Here is a 12740-nt window from a genome sequence, read left to right on the forward strand (position 1 = left end):
TGAAGTGGGATTGAGTCGGTGGAGTAGATTGGAGTAGGATAGATTGAGGTGGGTTGAGGTAGATAAGAGTAGGGTGGCGCAGGTTAGATTGGAGAGGGGTAGATTTGAGGTCTGTGGTATATTGAAGTGGAGTGGGGTAGATTGGGTGGATTAAAGTGGGGTAGAATATAATGGGATGTATTGAAGAGGGAAGAGTGGGGTGTACTGGGATAGAGTGGGGTAGATTTGATAATTCTGGTAGATGGAAGAGAGATTATTGGAGTTGGGTAGGTTGGGGTAAGGTAGATTGGAGTGGAGTAGATAGGGGTAGATTGAAGTGAGGTAGATTCAGGTGGGGTTGGTTGGGATAGATAAGAGTGGTGTGGAGTGGGTTAGATTGGAGTGGGGCAGATTTTGATGAGTGTAGTAGATTGGGTGGATTACAGTGGGGTAGATTAGAGTGGGATAGATGGAAGAGGGATGAGTTGGGTGGATTGGGATAGAGTCGGGTAGATTTGAGTGGATCAGATAGGGGTGTATTGGGGTGGGTTGGGGGTAGATTGGAGTGGGGTAGATTTGAGGAGTGTGGTAGATTGAAGGGGAGTGGAGTGGGGTACATTGAAGTGGATTGAGGTAGATTGGAGAGGGGTGGATTGGGATAAATTGGAGTGGGGTACACTGGGGTAGATTGTAGTGGTGTAGACCGGAGTGAGTGAGTTTAATAGATTGCTGTGGATTTTGGAGTGGAGTGGAATACATTACAATGGAATGTGATAAATTGAAATGAAGTGGGGTAAATTAGAGTAGAGTAGAGTGAAGTTGGGTAGATTGGGGTGGAGTGAGTGAATTGGGGTAGATTGGTGGGGGGTGGATTGGGGTAAATTGGAGTGGGGTACACTGGGGTAGATTGTAGTGGTGTAGACCGGAGTGGGGTAAGTGGTGTGGTGTGGAGGGACACAGAGTGGAGTGGCTTGTTGTGTTGTGGAGTGAGTCTCGTAGACTGGAGTGGCGGGGAGTTGAGTGCTGTAAGGTGCCGTGGCGTTTGAAGGGGTATAGAGTGTAATCGTGGAGTGTTATAGAATGGAGTGAAAAGGCATAGAGTGTAGTGACATAGTGTGGAGTATGCATGGTGTGGTAGCGGACTCCTATTACAGAAAACAAATTTTCAATTGAAATGACCATCACATTTGCACCAAGATACAGTTTTACTGTACACACACGATAATGTGTGCAAATGTCATCACTAAGGGCCTAATTACGACTTTTGGAGGTGAGGGAGCGGGCGGGACACCACCGCCGGGCCCCCGCACCGCCAAGAGTTGCTGCTGCCTGCTTGCCAGATTACAAGTAATTTTGTGATCTGGCGGGAGGGCGGCGTGGCGGTCCAATGGCAGCGCTGTTTAAGACTCATTATGAGCCTTAAATTGCACCGCAGTGGGACCGCCAGTGCATGTTTCTGCACGGGAAGGAATGCACCATGTTGTGCATTCCTTACTGTGCAGGAACTGGGGCTGAAAAACTACAAGGTGGCACTAGATGTGCCCCCCCTGCATGCACCCCTTTGCAAAGGGGTATGGGGGGACCCTGTAAGGCCCCCTTTCTTTCCTCACCACCAGCAGTTACATGGAGGAAGAACCTCCATGACACCGCTGGCGGTGAGGAAAGTCGTAATATGCTTGGCTGTGCCTCAGGGCACCACCAAGCATATTGCAGTTGCGGCAGTGCAATGGCGGTCCGACTGCCAAAGTCCTTATAGGGTGGTGGTTGAACCGCCGGTGCGGCAGTAGCTGGATCGCCACTGTCGCACCCTTGTGAGTCTGGTGGTCCTCGGACCACCAGACTTGTTATGAGGCCCTTAGTAAATTGATGTGTTTTGATTGTATTCAAATATTTCTTTCCACCACACTTCAGAATTACATACATTTTCTCTTCATTTGTACTAATTCTGATATACTCTGAAACATCAGTTTAGTTCTTTTTTTTGTTGTTTGGTAGAAAAAATCATTCTAGAGCCTCTCTTCTTACATGGGTACTCAGCAGGATTATCACATAAATTCTCTCACTTTGATGTCTGAAAATAAAAAGTAAACACCAAGCTTCCTTGAAAGACAGCTTGACATTTGACCTCTGCTTTGAATGCACCAGCAAATGTGGAAAGATAAAAGCACGATTTAAAATCCTGTTTACAGAAAGCTAGTTTGTGGAAGAAAATAAAGTAAACAAGGTTTGGGCAAAGGGAGGGACAAACTCAAGTTGGACAACCTAATACAAATAAAGCCAGCAAATAGAAAGCCAGAAAATGCGAGTTACAAATCACAAAGCCAGGGTTCAGAGTGGACCGAATTCAGCTTTCTGAATGTCCCCAAGATGTCTTTAGCAAACCAGACAGCTGTGCTATCTGATGGCCTTCGACCTAAAATGGAAAGAGGGATGCTGTGCAGCAACAAGTATAGCTGGTGATGTGTTTTAAAAAATAAACCCCTATGTAGTAACAAGAGCCTCAGACAAGGAGCACAACGTTTAATGCATCTCATTCTATCTCATCTCCACACAGAATAAAAACCATCCCTTCCCCACCCATACCTGCCAAGATTCACAGGGCTTTGCCTGATGTACTTCTCCACTCCCATGTTTTTTTTCTTTGAATTCTGGGACTTATAGTCTTGTTTATAATGGAAAAAACAAGACTACAAGTCCTTGAATTTAAAGACTAAAACGTGGACTTGAGCATCACATGTGGCCCTGGGAAACTACATAGGGCTGGGCACCTGCCCATCGTTTCCCCAACATTCTAACAACAGTGCACGGCTACCACGTGCACAGGTACCCAAGGGAGGGGGCTGGGAAAGAGTGAAAGACGCCAAGGAAACTACAGCTAACAGGGCAGAGTCCTACATAAACAAAACGTTTGTAATGATATAGAATTAATATGCTCAAAATAATATTATATCCTGTCCCTCTTTTAGAAGAAGTTAATCTAATAAATAATTGATGTACCTGACAGGCACATCAACAACCGTCCAACCCAGCAGAACACCAGGCAACGTTCCCTTCAAGGACAAGAGATAGCATCACTGCAGGTTGCAGTGGAATGGCTGTACCAATGTTATGATGTGTAGGTGTATCTGTAGAGTCCCTCACTTTTGAAAACCAAAAGGAGATAGGTCTATGAGAACGTGGTTAAGGCTAGACCCTTGTTAAGTATACAGCACACAATTTGCCTAAACCACACTTACTTGAGCGAAAAACGTTTTCAGGTTAGAAAAAATATTTATTACATTCCAACCAGGCATGCTTGTTCAATTCCAATTATATTTAACTTTTGAAATATACTTTCACATCGAATAGCAGAAATAAAACAGACTGTACATTCAAATATTTACATCACTGTACAAATAGTTTGATACATATAGAAACAAACATTGTCAAAAAAATATCAACATTAAACATCCTACAAAGAAATTAATACATTACAAAACAACAATGTCACATACATATAAAGTCAATGAATGAGAGAAATCAAAAGAATGGGGAATATAGTCAACCGAATGACTTAAAAATGGTAATATCTGGACTAACAAGTCCTAGTTTTCTTTATAGATAATGTTCTATTCCACCAAAACTGCCGACGCGTTTCGAGGCCAGGACAAGCGTCCCTGGACTCTCATCAGGGCTTTGTGTCTGGAAGATGCAAAGAAAAAAGCGTTTTACTATTTTAGTGAAATGATAGCCTCTGTTTTAAAGTTGCATTCACTGGGGGCGTGGCCAAGCAGCATGGCCGACAGGACGTGAGCTTCACCAGCTCCGTCCGTGGACCCACTAATCCTGCCTAAAAGATCCTTGCTGGACCCTCCAAAGGGGAGCTGACGGTCCGGATCCTCTCCTGCCACGTTGGGGACCCCCACATTGCCGAGAGAGCCTCCGGTGCCCCGGCAAACACCGCCGGATATCGAAGCGGCGCTCTGAGGGCTCCGCCTGGTTCTACGCGAGACCGCGGACTGGGCCTGCGTGAGAGACTAGCGGTGCGTGCGGCCCGCTCGGGGAAGGCGTTTCCCTGCTCCGGGGCTGATCGCGTCCGCTGCTGACCCCCCGATTGTTGGAGATGGTGGCGAGCGTCCAGGGCGACTAGTGGAGGGCTGATCTGGGGTCCGGTGATCCTCGCTGACCCGTGTGAGGGGTTGCAGCACCCGCCCCTCCCCCCTCCGATCCTCTACTGCGCCGGAGCTCCCGGCTGTGGAGCGCAGCCCCGGGTGAGTGCTTCCCTGGTCCCTGGGGCTCTGCAGGACTGTTGGAGGGCTGAAGCAGTGCGGCCACCAAGGGCTCATCACTGATCTTGCCGGAACTGTTGGCCTTTGGAGCCCGTCCCCGCACTGAGTGCCGGTGCGGCCTGCACAGGCTGCCCCTCTTGGTTTCTCTGCAGCTGTGGGGATTGCGGCCTCCGTCCCTTCCCCGGGACAGTGAACTACGGCGGCCCTTCCACGTGGAGCCTGCGGTGGCGCTGGGACCTGCGGCGGCCTGAGGGGTTGGGCTCCGGGGGACGTGGGCGGCTTGGAGCCCCCCTAGTATACACGCCATTGCCTGGGTGCCGGGGCGGCCTCCTTCCTACGCAGCAGCGGGATACAGACTGTGATACCCCCGGCCCACATTGCGCCTTACCCCTAGAGGCTTGAAGATTGTTCTGTTGCTCCTGGATGGTGAGGGGGCTCGTCCCGGGTGCTCTGGTTGGCGGGGGAACCGATTGGTTGGCTGCTCTCGATCTGATCGCCGGAGACCCTCCTGCCCGGCCCGGTGGGTGCATCGTGAATTGCTGGTTGCCATTTTTCCCTTTTCAAGCGGTGGGAGCCACCGCTTGGACCGAATCTGCCTGACGCCGCCTGCTGAACTGTCCTTTTTCCTGGTCCCCCCGTCTTTGCTCTGCCGCTGGGCTCTGCACCTGGCCGGTGGGACCCGGCGGGACCTAGCTGAACCGTTTCGGGGGGGGGGTGGGGGTCTCACGATCTGCCCCCCGAGATGACGACCCGCAAGGATAGGTCTGCGAAATCCTCCCAACCCAACACCATTGTGCAGTATACCACCCCAAGGCTGCCATCGCAGAGGATCAAACGGCAGACAGGACCGGATAATGGGGGGGATGGCCCGCATGAGCCTTCCCGGGCGTAGATCCTGAAGGCTATCCAGGGATCCCATTCTGCCTTGGAGAGGCAGATCGAGACTGTGTCTATAGATGTGAACCTCCTCCGGACGGATCTCCGAAAGGTGGCGGACAAGGTTTCAGACGCGGAGGGCAACATCGCGCAATTACAGACTGAAGTGGCTTCCTTGCAAAAATCGGTCACGCACCTGACGTCCACTACCCGTGCACTGGAGAGAAGAGCTGAGGATGCGAAGGCAGGGCCCGTCGGAGTAACATCAGGGTCCTGGGCGTCCCGGAACGCCTGGAGGCGGGAAACGCTGAACGCTTCTTGGAGACGTGGATCCGTACCCAGCTGTGCCCGACCGGCCTGTTCAGTGTCTTTGTCATTGAGAGGGCACACAGGGCCCTGGTCCCCCTCCCGCGGATGGGCGAGCCCCCTAGAGCCCTCATTGCAAAGATCCTGAACTATAAAGATCGTGATTGTATTCTACGGGCCGCGAGGGAAATGGAGTCCATCACCATTGAAAATAGCCGTGTTTCCATCTATCCTGACTATACTCCACAGGTGCAGGAACAACGGAAGTCCTACCTGGGAGTGAAGCAGAAACTCCGGGACATGAAGCTCCAATACATGCTCCTCTACCCAGCCAAACTCAAGGTGCTCTCCCAGGTCCGCGCTCACTTCTTCGAGTCCCCGGCGGAGGTGTGGGAGTGGCTTGAGATACGAGGAGACGACCTGCCCCCTGGTGAGCGGGGCGGCCCCCGCGAGACCTGGGGGACCCGACCCAAGAGGCGCCGGCGAGGCAGAGGGAGACGCAGATCTAGATCTCGGGGCTCTGCTGAGCCTCGGATTACCGTGGGAGAGGATGGAGCACTCCGCGTGAGGACATCGTCAACGGGAGCCGCCCCGGAGTCCCCTGAAGCACCTGGTGAGATCCTGGTCCTGGATACCTTGCAGGAAACTTTGCCGGATGCGCACTCCGCTGCTCCAGTGATACCGGAAACTGGCCTCTCCGAAACACAACCTGAGTGAGCTCTGATATGAGGTACTGTCTTGTTATAGCGTTGTTGTCCTCGGAGGTTGGGTGGGCCTCCCCTCCTGGATCTTGTAAGACCGATCCTGTCTCTGCCTGGTACTGGGGACCCTGGTTGGCTGACTGAGGCGGAGGACTGATGCCCCGTTGGACGGGGTGATGTGATGCGGGGTCCAAGAGTTTATGGCGAATCGTCGCCCAGCATTGGAATTGTCTTCAATGGACGTTCCCGGAGACTGTCCTGGAACATTGGGTCCTCGGGGAGTTGGGGGGGAGGGTGGGTGGTTCTGGTTGGTTGTGTGTGCGTGTGGGGTGTGTGGGTTGTATGGGGTGGCTGTGCACGTCCTGGCACTGGCAGGGGAAGGGCAGGGTAGCGTTTTTGGTTGTTGCTGTCCTTTTGTTCGCGGTGGGGGTGGGGGGACTGTTTCTGACGGGGTTTTGAGTCCCGCTGTTTTTGGATGGCGCTGGCGGGGGGAGGGCGGGATGGCGTGTTTTCTTGCACCATTCCTGCTTATGGGTGGGGGAGGGAGGGGGATTTTTTCAGAGGTTGTGTGGTTGGGGGCAATGTGGCGTTGGGGGGTGTTGTGGGGGGAATCTGTTTTTGGCATAGAGTGTACCGTTGTTCACGCCCCTGGGAGGCTGCTTGCAGAGGCTAAACTTGGGTGCCCGGATGGGCAGGGCCAAAGCTTATGGGATATGTAGGAAGGGGGAGTTTCTAGTTGGCGCAGTGCAGCACTAGCGACAAGCAGGGACTCTCCTTTCCTCGTCAGGGCTGAGGGTTCCCTTCAAGACAACCTCTGCTTACCCTCTAGGTAGTGTGGCTTAAGCAGTCTTAGGCTAATCTCTGGGGCACATAGGGTTAAACATTTGCAATATCACACCAGCACAACCAACCCACCACACAATGACACCAAACTGTATTTGTAAAAATATATACTCTTTATATAAATTTCAAGCAGGCTTGTAAATACAGTCTTGGTTCACTTTAAAACGATTCCAGTGTACTTTAGATTAAGTTGCCACAGTTCTTTCTAGCAATAAGCAATCTTTGTTCAGTGTTTCAAAACAGTTCTTATTCAGCTTATTTCCCCCCAAAAACGGGGATTCCAGGCTCCTCACAGTACTTTTCTTTGTCCTGATAGTCAACCAGGATTCCCCCAGCTGTCCGCGGCCTCTCTGTGCCCCTAGGTTACCCCGCGATAGAAAAACGGGCCCGGTCTGCCCACTCTCACGCTTCTGGCGGGAGCGGCGGCCTGGGAATCAGCGCCTGCCTCTCCGGGCAGGCTGCGCGGCTGTGCGCGGCTGACAGGGGGAGAGAGCGGGGGCCCTGGGAGCGCTCCACACGCAGCTCCGAGGGCTGGGCGAGGCAGAGGGAAAGGAACAGTACCTTGTTGGGGAGTTGGTTGGGCGCAGGTCAGCGCGGTGGTCCGCGTCGCGTTGTCTTCCGTCCGATGTTAGGAGCGAGCGGCGGCTCGGCTCTGGCTCGGGGGATGGCGGTGCGGCGCGGGCCGGGTTGCACTGGGCAAGTGCCTCGGGATTTCCTGAACGGGAGAGCACCTGCAGAGGGCAGCGATCCTCGGCGCAGACCTCTTTTGATCCAGGCGACGTTCAGGCGCCCCACGCAACAGCTGTTTCAGCGGCGGCGCGTTCAGGGGCACAAGACACGAAGGGGTGCAAGCAGGCACCGGGCGCCACCTTCTCTTCACGTTGCGAGCTGCAGCTCGGGGCCAGTCACGGTGCTTGGATCAGCTGGGCTGGTCTTCACGTTGCTCCTGGGCCAGGCAGGCGGCAGTCACTTTGTTTAGAGGGAGGGCAGCTCCCAGAGTGGTGCTGAAGAGCGCGATTGTCAGAGCGCGCTCTGCTTTTCCTGGAGAGGCTCGCAGAAGGAAAACAGCGTCTTGCAGCGGTTCCTCTGTCAGGGGGTAGTGCCCACTGTTCCTGGGGCGCTGGTCAGGGGGCAAGTTCACAGGCAAGCCCTTGGAGATCTTTCAGCAGAGTTTGGCACAAAGTTCAATAAAAGCAAAAGTCTCTTGTAGTCTCTTCTTTTCCTCTCCTTCTGCAGCAAGGCACCAGACACAGGCCAGAGACAGCACTCCTCCTTGTCCTTCCAGGTCCTTCTCTTCGGGCAGAGTTTCTTCTGTAGCACAAACAGGATCTAATTTACAAGGAGCAAGGCTCCTACTTTTATACCCAGTTTCTTTTGTTCTTACAGGCCAGGGGGGCCTTTGCATAACTGTTCTCAGTCCCTGAGCACTTGTGGTGGGTACTTCTGCTTCTGCATTCAGTGTGAGGGCAGGCACATCAGCCGCTCCCCAGGGGGGCGGAGCCGGCATTGTGAAGACAGGGGCAGCTTGAGCACTTTGTTGACAAGCTTCGGTCCTTCCTGGGCCAGGTGCAGGCTGAGTCATCAGTCGCTCCCCAGGGGGGCGGAGCCAGCATTGTGGAGGCAGAGCACAGCCTGATGCATCATTCAGGGAAACTCCCACCTCCCACTAAGGTGTCATCCTGCTATTCACCACCTGTCAACACCCAGCCCTGTCACTCACACAACTCAGACAGTCAGATACACACAAGAGCAGAGGCGGGCTGAAATGGTTAGACAAGCAAATGCTAACTTTCTAAAAGTAGCATTTGCAAACCCAGGATATTAAAATAAACTTTACTAAAAGAAGTTTTTTATTATTCTGAGTTCAGGCATACTAAACATGACTCTCTACCATGTTCCCTGAGCCTGCTCGGATTATAGAGTGTAATAATTCCAGCAGCCCATTCTGGCCTAAGGGGAGCAGGTAGCCTTACAATAGTGAAAAACGAATTTGGTTGTAATTCACTACTAGGACATGCCACACACATCAGGGCTTGTCCTACCTTACACTTACAATGCACCCTGCCCTAGGGCCTACCATAGGGGTGACTAATATGAAGTTAAGGGAAGGTTTAGGGGCTGGCAAGTGGGTGCACTTGCCCAGCCAGCATGACAGTACCAGACTGCACACAGGTTCTGCAATGGCAGACCCTAGACACATTTTAAGGCTGCTTCTGTGGGTGGCGCAACCAGCGCTGCAGGCCCACTAGCAGTATTGGCATTTACAAGCCCTGGCACTCCTGGTGCACTTTACTAGGGACTAACAGTAAATCCAATGAACCAATCATGGACATCAATCACATGTACACTTTTCAGTAGGGAGAGCATATGCACTTTAGCACTGGTCAGCAGTGGTAAAGTGCCCAGAGTCATTAAACCAAACAAAATAGGTCAGAGAGAGTATTGGAGGAAGGCAAAAAGTTTAGGGATGACCCTGCCAAGAGGCCCAGGTCCAACACAACCCCCTTCCAACCAAACCGCAGGGTAGACCAATCACCACTGTGATGGGCTTCCCTGCTTAGGGCGATAGAACATGGACCTGGCCCGCAACAGCAGGGGCACATTCCAGTTCTACGCCAATCAGAACCTATTTTAAATCCTCTGTACATACTCTCAGGGTCCACCCAGCTACTCCATGGGGCACCCTTCTCTTCCTCTGTGGACACCACCTGTGCAGCCTCTAACCTTAACTCGCTCACAGGTGTGTCCCAACAGAAAGTCATCAAATCACAGTGGCCACTGACAGTAGTCAGGAATGAGACCCAGGCCTAATGCCTCTCAGGGCTTTCAAACCTCTGTGGCCTTAAAGAGCGGGGGGCAGTAGCCCCAGGTGCTTGGCACCCTTTGTCCACTCTCTCTCCTGTCAGGTCAGGTATGACATCCTGGCACTGACCCTCCAGCCCTAGGCCTGTACCTGGCGGCTGGACTAAAGACTGGGGTGGCCTCTCCCACACCCGGCCCTCCTCCTTGGGGCTCTGTACCCTCCCACATGGAGTGGTACCCCCTTCCAGAATTGTCAGGGCACCTGTGGCAGGTGACCTGCACAATTCGCCCACCAGTTCAGGGGTGCTATCCTGCAACTGGGGGACCAGGTCAGGGGGGAAACCCTGCACCTGGCCCTTAAACTTAGGGTCTAAACCATCTAGTTGAACCGGGATCAGAGGCGAGGACTCCCTCCCTCTGCACCCCCTTCTAGAGTACTGCCCACTCCCAACTGGAGTGGTACCCCTAGAAGCGACATGGGCCAGGACACTGATTACAGTGGTCCTGCCCTCCAGGTCAGACAACACCTGAACCTGGCTCTCCAACTCAGGGACCCAACCCTGCAGTTGAACACTTGCCTGGCGCACCAGGACTTCCCGGGGAGCACGCATGCCCCCCCCCGAGGGTGGCACATAGCTCAGGTGCCGTGCGACAGTCTGCCTGGCGCAGATCTCCCAACCCCTGTCCATCTGACAGTGCGGGAAGATCCCCCAGGACAGAAGTGGTGTCCCCATGGTCATTCACTGGGGACGCAGCCCTGCTGGCTGGCCCCTGACCCACTGGTTCTTCCACTGGGGACTGTTTCCCCCTCTCGCCCCTCCTTCTGGACTTCTGCACCCTCCCAACTGGAGTGGTACTGCCAGACACCAGAACTACTGGAGCTCTGTTTACAGAGCCTCCACGTTCTCTAGCCACTGGGGGATCCCCCTCAGCGGGTGACTCATCCGGACAGCCTAGGCTCCCCACCTGGTGTTCCCTTAAAGAACCATCCAGGCTCTGAGACTGAGGTTGGGCACTACCGGGACAAAACCCATTCTCACTCCTTCCCCTCAAGGACAGGACGTGAGGCCCTACACCCCTCTCACTACCACAGGACCTAGCTGGGCTACTCTGCGCCACTTCCACCACTCTGGGCTGGAAGATACCTGAGCCACTCCCCACAGGATCACACCCCAATGCCTCTCCAGACCCTCTGGAATCCACCACAAGGTCTGCCTCCAATGTGAGCTCCCTGGGGTCAGAGAACTCACTCTCAAACAGGTGTTGGCATAGCTCTGGAAAACTGGGACTTAAAGTATGCTCTCCCACAATTGGATTACACAGCCCCCTAGCAGGGTTAACCAAACTATCCTTCACCTCACCATCCAGCGCCTCACACACATACTCCACACCATCCTTCTGAGACTGGCCAGACAGTAGCGGACTGTCTCTGTCACACAACCCACACTCTTCTGGGCGGTCCTTACACTCACCCACCAGGACCTCAACCATGGGGGAATCCCTCCCACCACTAGGACCATGAACTCCTACGCCAGCTACCCTATTCCCTTCAGGGACGCTGTGCACTACTAGAGCTACCTCATGCCCTTGAACCTCCTGATGTAAGTTAACCCCCTCCAAGTCAGGTGCCTTATCTCTAGGTGCGCGCACTATGCTGTCAGCACTAGATACCTTAATGTTGCTGCCACCATCTGAGCTGGACTCCACCCCCAACTCAGCAAAGCTCAATCTCTGAGCTACACATATTTCTTGTTGCTGGGCTGAAGCCCTCCTGGCCTCAAGCCCCTCGAGCTCCAAGTCAAGTTTCCTCATTCTTAAGTCACGCGCAAGCTCCATTTTCATTTCTTCCAGGGCTAACTTCCTAGATTCTAGCTCCAGTTGGCAATTCAATTTCAGCTCCGCCAACTTCATTTCATGTTCTCGGGGGCCTGTCTGTCCGCCAGCTCCTCTGGCGACAGACCTCGGCCAGAAACACTGCTACCCAATGGGGAGGTTGCACCCCTCCACTCTGGAGTCAGGGGTCCCTCCAGCTGCTGTTCTGCATCCTCAAATTCAAAATCCTTTCCAGGGGCATTCCTTGCCTTGACCCAGGCCCTCAGCGCCTTTTGGAACTGCTCCCTTCTGGAGAGTCCGGTCATGGAAATGTTCAAATTTTTGCAGAAGCTCTTGAGCTGTTTCCTGGTGTAGTTTTCTAGTTTCTCCCAATCACAGTCAATAGAAGAAATGGATGGTGCCTTTTCCATTTCCACTGACACAGGCATGACTTTAAAAACACATGGAGATCTCTTCTAGCAAAACATAAATCAAAAAAAGTCTGTGGCTTAGGTTACTGGACTGTCATCACTATGCAATGGTCAGTAGCTAAGGTAAAACACTGCAAATGTAAATTCGCGATCCTCACCGCTGCGTCCAATGTAGGAAGGGGGAGTCTCTAGTTGGCGCAGTGCAGCACTAGCGACAAGCAGGGACTCTCCTTTCCTCGTCAGGGCTGAGGGTTCCCTTCAAGACAACCTCTGCTTACCCTCTAGGTAGTGTGGCTTAAGCAGTCTTAGGCTAATCTCTGGGGCACATAGGGTTAAACATTTGCAATATCACACCAGCACAACCAACCCACCACACAATGACACCAAACTGTATTTGTAAAAATATATACTCTTTATATAAATTTCAAGCAGGCTTGTAAATACAGTCTTGGTTCACTTTAAAACGATTCCTGTGTACTTTAGATTAAGTTGCCACAGTTCTTTCTAGCAATAAGCAATCTTTGTTCAGTGTTTCAAAACAGTTCTTATTCAGCTTATTTCCCCCCAAAAACGGGGATTCCAGGCTCCTCACAGTACTTTTCTTTGTCCTGATAGTCAACCAGGATTCCCCCAGCTGTCCGCGGCCTCTCTGTGCCCCTAGGTTACCCCGCGATAGAAAAACGGGCCCGGTCTGCCCACTCTCACGCTTCTGGCGGGAGCGG

The sequence above is a fragment of the Lissotriton vulgaris genome, chromosome 5, assembly GCF_964263255.1.
Source record: "Lissotriton vulgaris chromosome 5, aLisVul1.2, whole genome shotgun sequence".
Classification (NCBI taxonomy): Eukaryota; Metazoa; Chordata; class Amphibia; order Caudata; family Salamandridae; genus Lissotriton; species Lissotriton vulgaris.